Raw genomic sequence first — 15,912 nt, forward strand, 5'->3', positions numbered from 1 at the left:
GCCAGGATGCTGTATGGAAAGCACTTTGGAAACTGTGAAGCACTAAATTCGGAGCAGCCTTGCAGATGCAGAATTCCCTTACTTACCAAGTCATCCAGGGTTTGCTAGCTCTAAAAAACAATGGCTCACAGGCCACTAAGCACATCAGCATGAGAGTGATTCATAAGCAATGATGATATTGCCAAGGATGATCTATCCCTTCGCATCGAATGTTGCTTCATGGAATTTTACCGTCTTTTCTCCTCTGTGATCTAGTTTGGCTCTCACAAAAGAATGTCAATTTTCAGTGCTCGCCTGGGCTGACTGCCTGGGAAACCCAAATTAGGATCTTTCCGTCGGTCGCCTGGAATCAAAGCAAGGAAACTGGATATAACCTCGTTCCTCAGGTGACAGCCGGCCGGTGAGTCATCCTGTCCCTCTTCAGGAACATATCCTCCGAACGGAGCAGACACTCAAGCTGTCAGCTAAATGCGTTTTTTAATTGCCTGGGCCCTGGTGTTGATTGTGAAGACATTATTTTGCTGACGCCCTAGTCTGACTCACCCATCAAATGACACAATTCCTTATGCCCACGCTCAGCAAACCTCCGCTCTGGAATCTCAGGGGCTAAAGACACTGTTGAAATGGAATTGACCATCTCCTTTTCACATGAGAAACTGAGGCCCAAAGATGCCCAGTCACTAGCTCTTCCTTACCTCCCAACCGGGGGGGGGGGGGGGGGGGGCGAGGGGAGAGAGAGAGAGAGAGAGAGAGCGCTATAATGTAATCCCAAAGCTTGCAAGACACTAATGGAAGAAGAAATCCGTTGAATTTACTATTTAGAGTTCAGTAAGGCTTCTAAAAATCAGGCAGCTAAGCTTTAGACCAATTTTCTAAAATGTGGGCTCAGACAACCAAAAGAATCTGAACAAACATTGGCCATCCAGAAATGTGGAACCTCCTGAGTACACCCCATTTCCTGAGCACCCATGAATGTGGGGCTGGTCCTATGTACCGGCATGTTAATTCAGGCTCACAGAGCACTGAACTCTTCCAGTTCGGAAGTTCATGACCCTCACGCCAGCAGCTGCCTTTCCTCAGCTCATGGGTAGAGCTTCTGAACAGCATCTGACCTCAAAACCACCCCCCGAGGGAGTAGACGCTGGCCAGAAACAAGAGCTGCGCAGTTCGGAGAATTTCTAGAGAGCACAGTAATCCTTCAACCTCTGCGCCGTGTGAGAGGCAGCAGTCCTGCCTCAGTGCAGTAGCCCAGCCATTTCAGGCTCTCCCCTGTGGACTCGCAGGCACTCGTCTATTGCCAAATGTGAGATTACGGTATTAAAGACATTTCATAAGTTCTTAATATTTTTAAACACAATTCTTATTACATAAGCAATGCGTGCCTCATGCAGGAATATTGAAAAGTATAAAAAAGCACAATGCAGGAAAAGAAAGGTCACCGAGGAGAATCCAACCAGGCAGAGGCACGCAGGTTTATGCAGCAGCCGTCTTTCGAAAATGCTCGTGGGCTGTGTCGTCGTGTCTTTGGGATCCGGAAGGGCACAGACCATGCGTGGATCCCTGTCTTGCTCTATCATGAGCACACAGAAGTGCTGAGGATGTTTCTTCCTGCTCTCCTGGGATTGGATTGTGGCTCAGACACGGTCTACCAGGTCTACCTTGAATGGTCTCCCATCATCTCCTGCCCCTCTCCCCTCCCCTCAGGGTCCCTGCTCAACCCTTTTGGGTTGAAGCTGCTGAGAACCCTTGGCCCATTGGGGTCATGCCTCCTGGAGCACCCCTGGATCCACTCTAGGAGGCTGTACTCCAGTCCCTTGGAGCGATCACAGGCCCCACAAAAAAATCCTGGTGAATTCTTCCGCTAAAAGGCCCTCTCCCAGTAGCAGAGGGGAAAGGGTGACGACAAAGGGGTGAAGAGGATAAATACATTCATTCTGCTACCTGTATTTTTTTAAGAAAAATTGCAAGACTCAAACATAATGTTTTATAAAGGACCCCCCCCCCCGAAAAAAAGATGGTATGAATATTTTCTCCATTTCATTAAATCTAGAATCAGAATATGTTTAACCCATAAAGAGCTCTTGGAGAGTATGCAGTTGAGCTCCCTCATTATACAGATGGCAACAGTGAGGCCCAGAGAGCTCATAGATGGGAAAGGATTCTGATTCCATCCAGAGCCAAGTCAGAGACCCTCAGCCTCCCCCCCCCCCCCCCACACACACACACACATAGGAGCCTGAGCTCCTGGCAGAGGACAGCTGTCTTCGATGCTCAGAGCTGGGACACCTGCTCCCACTGCTTCCAGCTCACTGAAATCTCTGGCCTCCAGGCCTGAGCACCTTTTCACCACTGTTTTCTAAATTTGCTGGATTCGTGCTGGGCATGTGCCTCGAAATTAAAAGGTTAAAGTTTCTTTGGAGGAATAGTCCCCCGATTCTTTCACCATGCACCTGAGTTTGGAATAAGGGCTGGTATCTGGATGCCAAGTCATGCCCAAAGGACTACCCATTAAGGCAGAACTACTTTCTCTGTTTTCGCCAAGAAAACCAGTATAATATTGAGTTTAAAGCATAAACTTTGGAGTCAAACTGCTTGGATTCAAGCCCACTTGCCACTTACTGGCTGTGGAACTTTGGGCAGATGACTTAACCTCTCTGTGCTTCAGTTTCGTTATCTATAAAATGGGGACAATTATAACAGTGAATGCCTCTGAGGGTTATTTTGAGAACTAAATAAACGCAGGCTCCCAGGGGCCCATACCAGGTTCCTCGGAGTAAAACCCAAATCCTACCCACAGCTACAAGGCCCCGGACATTCTGGCTCTAACACTCTCCTCTGGTTTACTGCACCCCAGCCACACTGGCCTTTTTGCATTCCACAAACACACTAACCACTTCTGCTCAGGGCCTTTGCTCTTCCTGTTCCCTCTGCCAGGGTGCCCTTGGCCATATCCTGTTGGCTCCCCCTCTCTCTTCCTTCTTGGTTCAGCTCAAATGCCATCTTTCTTGTTGACCCTACATAAAGTAACACCTCACTCCCTCTGTCCACCTTCCCTGCTGCACTTTCTCATCACACTTAGGGCCAGCTGATGTATATGCACTCGAGTGCCCTTACTTGCTTAGTGTCTAATCTCCCTATGAAAATTCAGTTCCATGAGAATGGGAGCTTGGCCTTGTTCCATGCTGTACTCTCAGATACAGGGAAGATATTTATTGGTTGAATAAATGAGTAATATCTAGAATGGGGGCGGTGGGGAATCTAAAGAATCAAAAAGGGGGGGAAAGGCCAGCTTTCAGACAAAAGAAGGTAGATAGACTTCCTCTGATTTATAAGCTTACCAGGATCTTTTTAGCACTCACAGCTGGGGTGTTTTTATAGCCTTATCTTGCTAATCTACTGCATCTATTTTCACCTGTGTCTTAGCAAAAGTCCTTGAGAACATGGATCATAATTTCTACTTCTCTATATGCAGCCTGTGCTTTATTCACAGCCCTAGCTCTAGGGCACTGGTTCTCAACCTTCCTAATGCCGCAACCCTTTAATACAGTTCCTCATGTTGTGTGACCCCCAATTTCACTGTTACAAATTGCACATAATTAAAGCATAGTGATTAATCACAAAAACAATATGTAATTATATGTGTGTTTTCTGATGGTCTTAAGTGACCCCTGTGAAGGGTCATTTGACCCCCAAAAGGGTCTCGACCCACAGATTGAGAACCACTGCTCCAGGGGAACAAGCACCAAGATCAATTAGCAGCACCTGCCATGGCTGCAGAAGGAGGGCGTGGAGGCATCTCTCCATGTCTCTGCTGACCCCATGCAACAGAAAGGACATAGAGACACAGCAGTTGTCCCGAGGTCTAGGTTCAAGTCCTGGAACCACCACTCAGTAGTTACATGAGCTAGAGCAATCACAAGATTTCTTCAAGTTTCAATTAAGGGTAGTATGAGGATTAAAGAGAAAACTTAAAGCGCCAAGCACGTACTCGGCATACAGCAGGCTCTCAACGGAACCACATGGGCTCCAGTGGCCAGCAAAACCTCCATCGGTAAAAAGAGACTCACCCGTTGCCAACAGAAGAGCCAAGTTCATGAGGAGTCATGAGCCGGTGATAAGGGATATGCCGTTTTCTGGGGCAGAAGAACAGCTGATACCTGATACGGGGTATCCGATGTGTGCAGGTGAGTGATCCGGGGACTGTGGCCGGCTCTGGTGTCTGTGCCTTGTCAGAGGGCACACCCTACTCTCCCTGAAACCCCTCAAGGGAATGTATGTGAAAGTGCACACAGTTGCACAAGCGAGTACCTCCCGGCTTCCTCTTCCTTCGGGGTTCTTTCTTCGCCGTGTGCTGAGGAACCCCCATCCATGAGATCCTTCTGGCCTCTTTCTTAAGCCACGTGCTTCTTAAAGCTGTTCTGAAATTTTCCTTTGTTCTCGAGTTTCTGATCCTTCCTCACCCCATCTGTTCTCACCCCACTGGCTTTACTTCCTCTTTCACAGCAGCTTGTGTGACTACAATTGCACAACATTTCCCTGCTGTTTGACTGCCAACGCATGAGTTAGGTGAAGGACAAGCCTGTAGTGTAGACTCAGGGAGGAAGCTCGTGGGGACCCTCTTCTGTTCACAGAAGTTGAACATCCGGGTTGCTGATCCTCATGAAGAGGAACAGGGAGATTCAGAGATAGCATCACACAGACAAACGCATACCCTTCCCAGGATTTTGGGGGTATACCAGCTACCGACATCTCCCACCAATGTCCCCCACCCCAAGAAGTGGCAGGTCCCCTGGTCTCAGATCCTCACGTATCCCGCCCCTCCTCCTGCCCTGGCCCTGGTAAATGGGAACTGAAGGGCTGTGTTAAAACTGGAAAGAAATGAAAGGGTCTCTCTCTCCAGAGCAACGCCTTCCTCCACCTCCCATTCCCACCGGTCCTCAGTGTCTGAGTCTCATGGGCTCAGGCCCACTGAGCAAAGAGCTCCAAGGGAATAGTAAGCATGCTTGGGAGGAAATGGGTCCTGAAAAGCAGGAGAACCCGAATAGTTCATTCCCAATTTTTCCCCTCAAGGCCACTTTTTAAACGTTCTATTCTTTATTTCTCTTTTTACCTATCATTGCCATTGACCTAGACTCCTTACACTTGAATTAAAGGAGAGGAGCCTGAGAGAGCCACAGCAAGGACAAGGGAAATCGTAGGAGTGTGTGTGTGTATGTGGGGGTGCAGGGGGGCGGGGGGGGGGGGTAGACACACATTCACTGACCATGAATGAGCCAGGTGAGGCGCTAGGCCATTGGCTACATTTGCTCTTTCCAGTGCCTCCTGGAGCCACCCTGGAGCCTAAGATAAAGGGGAAAATCAGTTAATACTGGTCCTGTATTTACAATTTTGATGTTTTTTTAATCATAAATTTTTTGCATGGATTTTGAGTTTTTTAAATAGTGCATTCCATACTGTCTACATTCATCCCTGAGAATTTTGGCACTTCCTTACACTTGCACTTGCTTTGCCCTAGTCCTGGCCCTGGTTATATTGAGCCCAGCAGATGTTGCTGGTCACCAGGCTGGTGGTTTCTTTAGGAAAGAAAGGCTGGAGGCTATAGAAATAATCTAAAGGAATCAAAATCTATTTTTAAATACACAATTTCAGTCCTACGAAAATAAATGGCAGAAGGAAAGAAATTCTCAACAACGAACATAAACCAAATTGTAGACACAATTCCCATCTTTCATTTTCTGACAAAGCTGGGTACTTCACCTTACCAGCCACCAGGTGTCTCTGTAAACTCCCTGCAGGCCCTGCACAGGATGCCGAGGATGACGTCATGAGTGAAATCTGTGGTTTGTAACCAGCTCTAAAGAGAGAGGGCACACAAAAACAATTTGAAATGTAACAGGCTCCAATACCAAATACTTCAGAGATCCATCCACTTATTCAGGATTTCTGGCTAATAACTAAATGCTTATTATCATAGCTCTTCCCCTATCTCTGAGATAGGTTATTAGAGTCAGTTTGTCAATATACTTTCTAGAATATTCCTGCATTATTATTTCCTCATCCTTCAGCCAGATTAATCTCTAACAGAGCACAACCCTGCCAGACCCAAACAGAGCATCCCAGGAGCCTCTCAGAGGAACCATCTTCACCCAGCTTGATCTCTCTACTTCCTTCAGGGCAGGGAATTTTGAAAATAGTTTCAAACCATTTGTTTATGGGGGTTTTTAAAAATAAATAAATAAATAAATAAACTCATGAAGAGTTATGGTCAAGGTCCAGAAAAAAAAAAGTGGTGGGAAAGCTGTCTCATTCTTCAAAGTAAGTTTACTTAGTTGTGTTCTCAGCCCCTCCCTTCGCGCCACCTCACCCTGCCCTCAAAGGGAAGTGTAAACAGTGAACAGACTACTTCCTCTGACCTAATTTTTTTTCTGAGTTTATTCTCCAAATCAGCCCCTTTTCATTCAACACCCAAGAAGGACCATAGATACTTCCTCCAAGGGTCCGGGAAAGTGACTCTTGTGGGAAACCTTGGTGATGATGCTTCTTGCCTTTCCCCAGCTTGTCCAGAAGCACCCGCTCTTCGTCTTTAAATTGCTACAGACAGTGGTCACAACAGGGACGACGGGTAGCGCTCATGGAGCGCTCACCACGTGCTCGTCAGGGTGGTAAGGGGACCTGACAAGTGTGACGTCCTTGAAAGGTCCTCGCACTGGGTTTCTATGACCGTCAAGCTCCCCTGGTTTTCTCCTAGCTTTCTGGGTAATTCCCCCTCATCTGCCCCCTTCCCATATTGGATTCCTCACATTCAGCCCCAGGCCCTCTTCTCTTGGTCCATGTAGCAAAAAGTTCTTAGCAATTAAAGTCTCAAATTCACATGAAAAATATGCTCATCGTCATTAATCATCAGAGAAATGCAAATTAAATGAGGTACCACCTCACACTTGTCAGAATGGCTATCATCAATAAATCAACAAACAAGTGCTGGAGAAAAAGGAACCCTCTTGCACTGTTGGTGGGAATGCAGACTGGTACAGCCATTATGGAAAACGGTGTCATGGTCAAGGTCAAGTTTTTCCCCTCAAAAAACTAAAAATGGAACTGCCCTTTGACCCAGTGATCCCACTTCTAGGAATATATCCTAATGAAAGGGTTAGCGAGCTATCTTAATTAGGAAGGTTTAGGGCAGTGGTTCTCAACCTTCCTAATGCCGCGACCCTTTAATACAGTTCCTCATGTTGTGGTGACCCTCAACCATAAAATTATTTTTGTTGCTACTTCATAACTGTAATTTTGCTACTGTTATGAGTCGTAATGTAAATATCTGATATGCAGGATGTATTTTCATTGTTACAAATTGAACATAATTAAAGCATAGTGATGAATCACAAAAACAATATGTAATTATATATGTGTTTCCCGATGGTCTTAGGTGACCCCTGTGAAAGGGTCGTTCGACCCCCAAAGGGTAGCGACCCACAGGTTGAGAACCGCTGGTTTAGGGAATGAGGACAGCCCATGGGAGAGGAATGCATAGATGGGAGACATGAAGACGTCAGGGTGCTTATCTTACTTGTACAGAGGACAGAGAAATGCCACAGGCAGATGGAAACATTTCTGGCCTAAGCAATTAAAACAGCCATAAACCAAGGACAGACAGGGGTATCTCTGGCCTGAGCAATTAAAGTGACCATAAGTTAGACCAAAAGTAGCCTTGACCTGAGCGGCTAGGAAAGCTATAAGATAAAGCATCTCTGCCAGCACAACTGGGAGAAATCCATAGATAAATCAAAAGTGACTCCCACCTAAACAGATAAGATGACCAAACGAGGAAAAGTGCGATTGTGCAGGTCCTGGGAGCTGATAACAGGGCTAAGGTCCCACGGCAGAAAAGGAGCGTCTCCAGCCTCTTTAATGCCTCAAGACAAAGAAAGCAGCGGCCACCCTTCTTAGGGGCCCCTCTTTCCGTCCAGCAAAGACAGAGTCTCAGGATTAGGAACTTAGAGGACACCTTTCTCAGGTGGCCCCTCTGCCCCTCTGAGCCAAGGGGGGCAGAGTTGCAGGCTTAGAATTTAGAATTAAGGTTTAGAGGTAGTATTTGCTTGCAATAAAGTTTCTGTACTTTTCACCTATCACCTGTTGTCCATGGCTTCACTACGAAGTCAGAAGCACCAATCAGATATAATGTACGCACCCCTATGTTCATAGCAGCACACTTTACAATAGCTAAGATCTGGAAACAGCCCAAGTGCCCATCACTAGATGAGTGGATAAAAAAGATCTGGTACATTCACACAATGAAATACTATGCAGCTGTAAAAAAGAAGGATCTCTTACTCTTTGAGACAGCATGGGAGGACCTGGAAAATATGCTAAGTGAAATAAGTCAGTCAGAGAGAGACAAGTATCATATGATCTCACTCATATGCGGAATCTAATGAACAAAAGAAACTGATAAACAGAGTAGATCAGAGACATGGAAGCATTCAGAATCCAGAGGGAAGGCGGGGGAGAGGGGGTGGGTGGAGGGTAATGAACCAAAGACCTGCATATATGCATGACCCATGGACACAGACAGTGGGGTGGTGAGGGCCTGGGGAAGAGGGTGGGGGTGGACTGGAGGGGGTTGATGGGGAAGAGAAAAGGGGAACATCTATCATACTTTCAACAATAAAGATAAATTTTAAAATATAAAATAAAGTCTCAAATTAAAAGAGGAAGCCATGGTGGTTCTGATAAATTAGTTGCATGACCTGAAGAGGAATGCCAGCTACAGGCTTGATCCCTCATCTCCAGGTAGATGAATTCTTTACAGCAGTGCTGCTCTACATTAAAGTGCAATCATCTCACAGCGGGGGTGCCTTGTTAAAATGCAGGTCCTGAGTCAACTTATCTGAAGTGGAGCTGAGATTCTTCATCCCCCCTGATGCGGGCGCTGCCGGTCCGTGGACCACACTTTGAGAAGCAAGGCCCCAGAAGACTCCATCATTATAATGGTGTACCAATAAAGCACACATAAGTTGCCAGCTACCCCACAGACCAGATCAATTATAACAACGGCTGAAATGTGGGATGGGGAATACAGATTGTGAAAATGTTAAAGAATACATGCTTCTGATTTCCAAAATTCAGTATCTATTTGAACTTAAAAGAGACTCAAAAATTCTGTAACACCAGAAATAAGGCTTGATTATTTTTAAAAGGGCTCAATCTGAAGACTAACTGTGCAGGTGTGAATTGCTAGGCCTGGTAACCCCTCCAAGAAGCAATGACTTGAGAACTCAGAATTTGCAACTTTGGTTAATCTGACTCTTTTGGGGGAGGGGGGAGAAAGGATGATCAGTATGATTATTGCAACCATAAACTGATATAGAAATAGTAACCCCAGAAAGGCATAAAATAAAAATAAGAATTAAAATATAGATAACAATTATTATGATGAACAAACAACCTTAAATCCATGGTAGTAGCAATTTTAAAATACATTTTTCATAGTAACTTCTGTAATCATTGTGATGATTAGTGTGTGTTTTGTCAGCTGTTTATGGTGTTTGATGTATGCATTTAAGAAAATCCAATGTGTTCATGTTGTGTTTTTAATTAAATGAACAGAAGAACTTAATTTAAACTTGCAATCAAAGCTTAAATGTTTGGAGAAAATTCTTTCCTTAAAATCATAAGCTTTGTTTTATTAGTTATAGACATACTCTATGAGGAGAGAGATGCTGACTGTTGAATATTTAAAAGAATGCTAATTGTTGAATAAATTTATGAGATCACCCTGTTGGCCTTCTTTGAGGGTAACCCACACTCCAAGTTCCCCATCAGAGCAAGACTTCCGCGGGTCCTTCTCCCTAGAAAGGGCTCCCCTAGTGCTCACATGTCTCTTTGTGTTGTAGTTAGCTTACTGACTCTCCTACCCTGGACTATGAACTCTCTGCCACTGTAATCCTTAGAGTCCTAAAAGTTACCCCATGTACAGCTGAGGAAGGAGGCTTGGGAGTTTTGAGTAGCACGTCTAAGTAGCAGAGCTGGGATGGAACCAAGGCTTCTCTTACTTGCGAGCCCTGGATCATTATTATTACGCTGAATCCAGTCAACAGGACTCAAGCGCTGAATGATCATGCTGCTCAGTAGTCTGCTGCGGGCTGCAGACACAAAGCCACACAATGACAGGAACTCCCAGAGCTTTCCCCAAAGAGGCTGGGCCAAATCTCTAAATACTGCTTCCTCGAAGGATCAATCACGGGAGAATATACAGCTATAATGTAGGCCTTAATATACATTATGTCACCTGCCTGTTACAGAATCCATGAGGAATTGGAAGCCGTGTAAAGTGATATTTCCTAACTTTTTTTAAATATATTTCTTTATTGATTTCAGAGAGAAAGGGAGAAGGAGAGAGAGATAGAAACATCAATGATGAGAGAGAATCATTGATCGGCTGCCTCCTGCACAACCCCCACTGGGGATTGAGCCAGCAACTCAGGCATGTGCCCTTGGCCGGAATCGAACCTGGGACCCTTCGGTTCACAGGCTGAGCTTTATCCACTGAGCCAAGCCGGCTAGGGCTATATTTCCTAACTTTTACACGGAGAGGCAGGAAAGCACAGTCATTAATTGCCTCTATAAGGATGCTGGGCCCAGACTATCTGCCGCTTTTGAGCTGAGTGGCCTTGGGTACGTCACTTATACTCTCGGGTTCAATTTACTCATCGTCAAAGGAGGCATAACAACGGAATTACCATGAAGTTGTTCTGAGAACGGAATGAAGTAATACACATAAAGAGCTCAAAACAGCCCTGACCGGCTTGGCTCAGTGGATGGAGCGTCAGCCTGCGGACTCAGGGGTCCCAGGTTAGGTCCCAGTCAAGGGCATGTACCTGGGTTGTGGGCACATCCCCAGGAGGGGGCGCGCAGGAGGCAGCTGATCCATGTTTCTTTCCCATGGATGTTTCTAACTCTCTATCCTTCTTCTCTCTTCCTCTCTGTAAAAAAAAAAAAAAAAAAAAAAAAAAGAGCTTAAAACTGTTACTGTATCTGTGAAAGTGGCAGCAACCGTTTATTACACATCTGATCATTTATTATGGACACCCAAGTAGTTAAGGAATCATCTCCTGATGTTAAACTTTCATCTCTTTCTACCGGATCAGATCACTGCCTTGTCCCCTTTGGCTGGAACTTGCCCACATTTGTACCCTGCAGGCATGCTGTGCCCTCCTGTGCCCCAGTCCTCCTTTCCCCTGCGGCATTTCTTTTCATGGTGTCATTGAAAACCCGACTGCAGCAGAAGGGTTATTTATAGCTGGGAAAAATTAGTGTTATTTAGCTGGAGCTTTTCTGCAACCATCAGTCCATTACCGGGAGAGCATCCACATTTACATTGCAAAGTCGTTCTGTTTTCCCAGTGCCTTGTAGTCATTAATTAGCTACCCAAAACAATCTTTACGGAATGTCTACAGAAAGGGAAGCCGGATCCAGCCTCTGCCATCAGAAACCAGCCTCTTCCATGAGCTCAGACTCCCACACACCAAGCACTCAGCAGACAGCTCTACCTGGTCGGCCCAAAAGCACGTTAGACACATGGCCAAAAGTGAACTCCCCTCCACACTGACCTTCCCGCCCCTCCCATTTGTTCCTGCGTTTGTTGAATGGAGCCACCATTCCCATCTCCCATGCCCAAACTGGGAGTTATCCCAGATTGCCCTCCCGCATCACCACATCTCATCTTTCACCAGGCTTCATCAATTCTGTCTTTTAAACCCACACTCTCTCTTATCTCCCCTGACATACTCCAGGTAGTGTGACCAGGTCACCTCAGGGCTGGTTCCTCTTCTTCAGTCTCTTCCTCTTCTAGTACCTCCTTCACATCATTACATAGATCTTTTGAAATCTGACTGATCCACACCCACCTCCTCCTTTGAAATCCTCCCATGTTCCTTCACCATCCATAGGATGGAGTCACACTCTAAAACACAGCATCTCACCCCTTCATATTTTCAACTCTGCCTTCCCCCATAAGACTCATTTCCTGCCATCGCCACATCACTTGGATAATGAGGTGGGCCGGGGCCGGCGTGGCCCAGTGGTTGATCATTGACCTATGAAACAGGAGGTCACGGTTCAATTCCTGGTCAGGGCACATGCCCAGGTTTTACAGGCCCCATCTCCAGTGTGGGATGTGCAGGAGGCAGCCGATCAATGATTCTCTGTCATCATTGCTCTTTCTAGCTCTCTCTCCCTCTCCCTTCCTCTCTGAAATCAATCAAATTAAAAAAATAAATACCGAGGTGGGTTTGCCGCACTCCTTCACACCTCCATGCATGTGTTGTTCCCTCAGCCAGAAATATTCGTTTTACCCTGCCCAACCAGGGAACAATTTTCCCTCTTTCTAGACTCATTTGCAGAGTCTCCTAACCTATGAAACTTTTTCTGAACCTCCCTGGGCAGAATTCTATACTTCCTTCTCTGTACTCTCATACATGCTTCTAGTCTTTTTTTTTTTTTTTAGAAAGACTTTGTTTTTTTAAATATATTTTATTGATTTTTTACAGAGAAGAAGGGAGAGGGATAGAGAGCTAGAAACATCGATGAGAGAGAAACATCGATCAGCTGCCTCCTGCACACCTCCTACTGGGGATGTGCCCGCAACCCAGGTACATGCCCTTGACCAGAATTGAACCTGGGACTCTTCAGTCCGCAGGCCAACGCTCTATCCACTGAGCCAAACCGGTTTGGCCATGCTTCTATTCTAATGCCTATCGTTTTGTTTAACTGTTGACATGTTTGTCCCCCAACCAGACTGAGCACCTCCCAATTGCTGTATTTCTCTTGGTATCCCCAGTGCCTGGCACATAAGAGGTGCCCAATAAATGCTCACGAAATACATGACTGTAGTGGCCAGAGCCTGTTGGAGGGTCTCCTGACTGCCGGTCAACCCCCTCCCATGCCACACCTCCCCAGGCAGCCTTGGCCAGCCTCTCCTGAGAAGCAGCACTCCCTGCTGTCCACTGTGAGAGGGTGGTGGGAGCTGAGTGCTTTGGGTCTTAACCGTACTGTGCACATCCCTGCGCCAAGCATGGCTCCCTGGAGGGCAGCCTTAAGAGCAAAATGAGCACACCCAGATGTAAATGCTCCTGATAAACAACCCAGCAGCTTGTTCCTGGGTCTATTAGGGCTCCAGCTTGCTGGAGCAGAACCTTGTTTCAGAAGTTGTGCTGTTTGGCCTGGGAACCAACAGGTTCCAGTCAGCACAGAAGGAGCTACCTGAATTCCCCCTGTGGCCCAAAGCCCGTGTCATAACAGTCAAGCCACATGTGCGCTCGAGGTCCTAAGCTCCTGGAGAAAGAGATCTGTATTTACCTTAGGTTAGGTTGCAAGCCACCCGCTTCCCCCCAATCCAAGGAAAAAGTCACTTATTAGGTGTGTGTGGGGGGTTTATTTTATTTTATTTTTAAAAATATTTTTCTTTATTGATTTCAGAGAAGCAGGGAGAGGGAGAGAGAGATAGAAACATTGATGATGGAAGAGAATCATTGATCGGCTGCCTCCTGCACGCCTCCGGTGGGGATCGATCCCGCAACCCAGGCATGTGCCCTTGACCGGAATCAAACCTGGGACTCTTCAGTCCACAGGCTGACGCTCTATCCACTGAGCCAAACCATCTATGGCTAGGTGTGTTTTTATGAGAATAAATTTTTCAAACAAAAATTAAAACTGTTTGCTAGTTTCCTAGTACCAACAGGCCCTGGGAGGTAAGTTCTGATTTGCACTCTAACTGCAAATATTTTCTGAATTCTGGGCAGAGAGTTTACGGATTAATACATTGTCCCTTCCTTCAAGGTGCTTATGAACTCTTTGAAGATGAACTTCCAAGAAAAGTTGAATGATAATCTAAGACTATTTAAACAAATAATATAAGAAGAATACGCCCTGAAGGGGTGACTCACTGCCAAATGAGAGGTTCAGAGAAGTCAGAGGACATTGGCCTCCAGGGCAGACTGACCCAGAGGATACAGAGATCATGGGGCTCTTACCTGACAGGCTGGACAGCAAGGTGGTGGGCATTGGGGGTGGGGCATCTTGGTGGACAGAAATGAGCAGATCCGTTGGAATTTGGGGCTGGAGTTTCTGTGCTGCCATTTATTAGTTAGAGACCTTGGGCATTTGTAAACCTCTTTGCGCCTAAGTTTCCTCTCTGGAAAGACAAGAAGAATATTATCTGCTTCATGGGCGCCATGTATCACTCCAGACTGCAAACATTTAGCACAAACAGATGTGTCAAGCCCTCAAGAGCTACCATATGCCCAACCAGTGTGGCTCAGTGGTTGAGAATCGACCTATGAACCAGGAGGTCACTGTTAGATTCTTGGTCAGGGCACATGCCTGGGTTGTGGGCTCAGTGCCCAGGAGGGGGAGTATAGGAGGCAGCCAATGAATGATTCTCTCATCATTGATGTTTCTATCTCTCTATACCTCTCCCTCTCTCTGAAATTTATATATATATGCTACCACATGAGTAGGGCTCAGTAAATATTGGTATCCCCTCTCCCTTTACCCTGTCTGTAGCTTTAAAGTAGGGTAGCAGTGGAATGCAGGGCATGGGGTCAGATATTTGGAGGCAGAATAAGCTCTTCTTAACTCTCCCCCTTGAAACATTCCTGCCTCCAGTGCCACCTTCTATTAGGACGAGGGTTCATCATTCCAGAGGCCAGGGGTCCTGATATGCAGCCTCTCCCTTGAGCTATGATGAGGCCTGGAGGGAGTCAAGGTCAAAGGCAGGAACCTGCTGTTTATGCCTCACTTACAATTCTTTTAATTGCGACAGAGAACCACTAGGGGGCCTAGGAGTGAGCGTTGGGCTCTGACCCCATCCATCAGGCAGAATGCCTTTGGTCCTGGCTGGAAAATGCAGTAGTCGGAGTCAACAAAACACACGAGTGGGCCGAGAACAATACTTCCTGCACCTTCTGCAAGCTCTTCGCACAGAGCACGGCTCCCTGGAGGCTAAAAGGCATTCGTAACCCCGCCCATCCTCCACCCACAGCCCATCACGCTGGGCCCAGGGTTTCTTAGCTCTGACTCCGTGTTTCAGTGTTGCCTCCTGATTAAAAGCCCTCGGGCTCAGCAGGATGATCTGTAATGATAGCAAATGGCTCACATGATGATGAGGCAATCTTTTTCACATCCTGAGCTGCAATCCGTCTTGTAAAGCCTCGCCACTGTCTGCATTCCCAGCCCTGGATTCTCAGCAAAGCCAGCCACCTGGGGCTGTTGCTTTGGGCTCTCATTCCCCACCCCCACCCCCACCCAGTTTCCCACACCATAAGCAGATCCTTGAATATCTATCTACTTTACCTATTTTCAGCAATCTTCATTAAAATCAATTACTCATTTGCAAACAAAACAAAACAAAAAAAACAAACAACAACAACTCTCAAGCCCCCTGTGAGGTCACAATAGCTCAGCTCCCCATGGCCAAAGCTGGGTGGAAAGCGTGCTTTTCCTTAGCAGGAGTCTGCTTCCACAGGGGTTCATCGCTTACATTTTCTTTGAGAGGCTCACGCACACTCCAGGAACAATGGGCAGGAACATGATTTCCCAAGCAGGTTGCCTAGAAACCACTCCGTGTTTCTGAAACGAATTTAAACATGAAAATTCAGCTCCTGACTCATGCCAGGAATGCATGTCATGGTTTTCTCGGTGGTTTACTTTCGTTTTCTTTCACATTACAAAATAATGCATGCATGTTGAAGAAAAATTGAAAAGAATGTAATAAAATAAGAGTCTAGAAAGAAAAATACTCCCTGTAACCTCACTACCAGAGGCAGACACTGTTGTCATTTGAGGATATTTCTTCCAAGTTTTTTTTTCTATGCATTTTTAATATCATTGCTATTAATACTGAATTTACATAGA

Source organism: Myotis nattereri (assembly GCF_964212035.1).
Source record: "Myotis nattereri genome assembly, chromosome: 1".
Classification (NCBI taxonomy): Eukaryota; Metazoa; Chordata; class Mammalia; order Chiroptera; family Vespertilionidae; genus Myotis; species Myotis nattereri.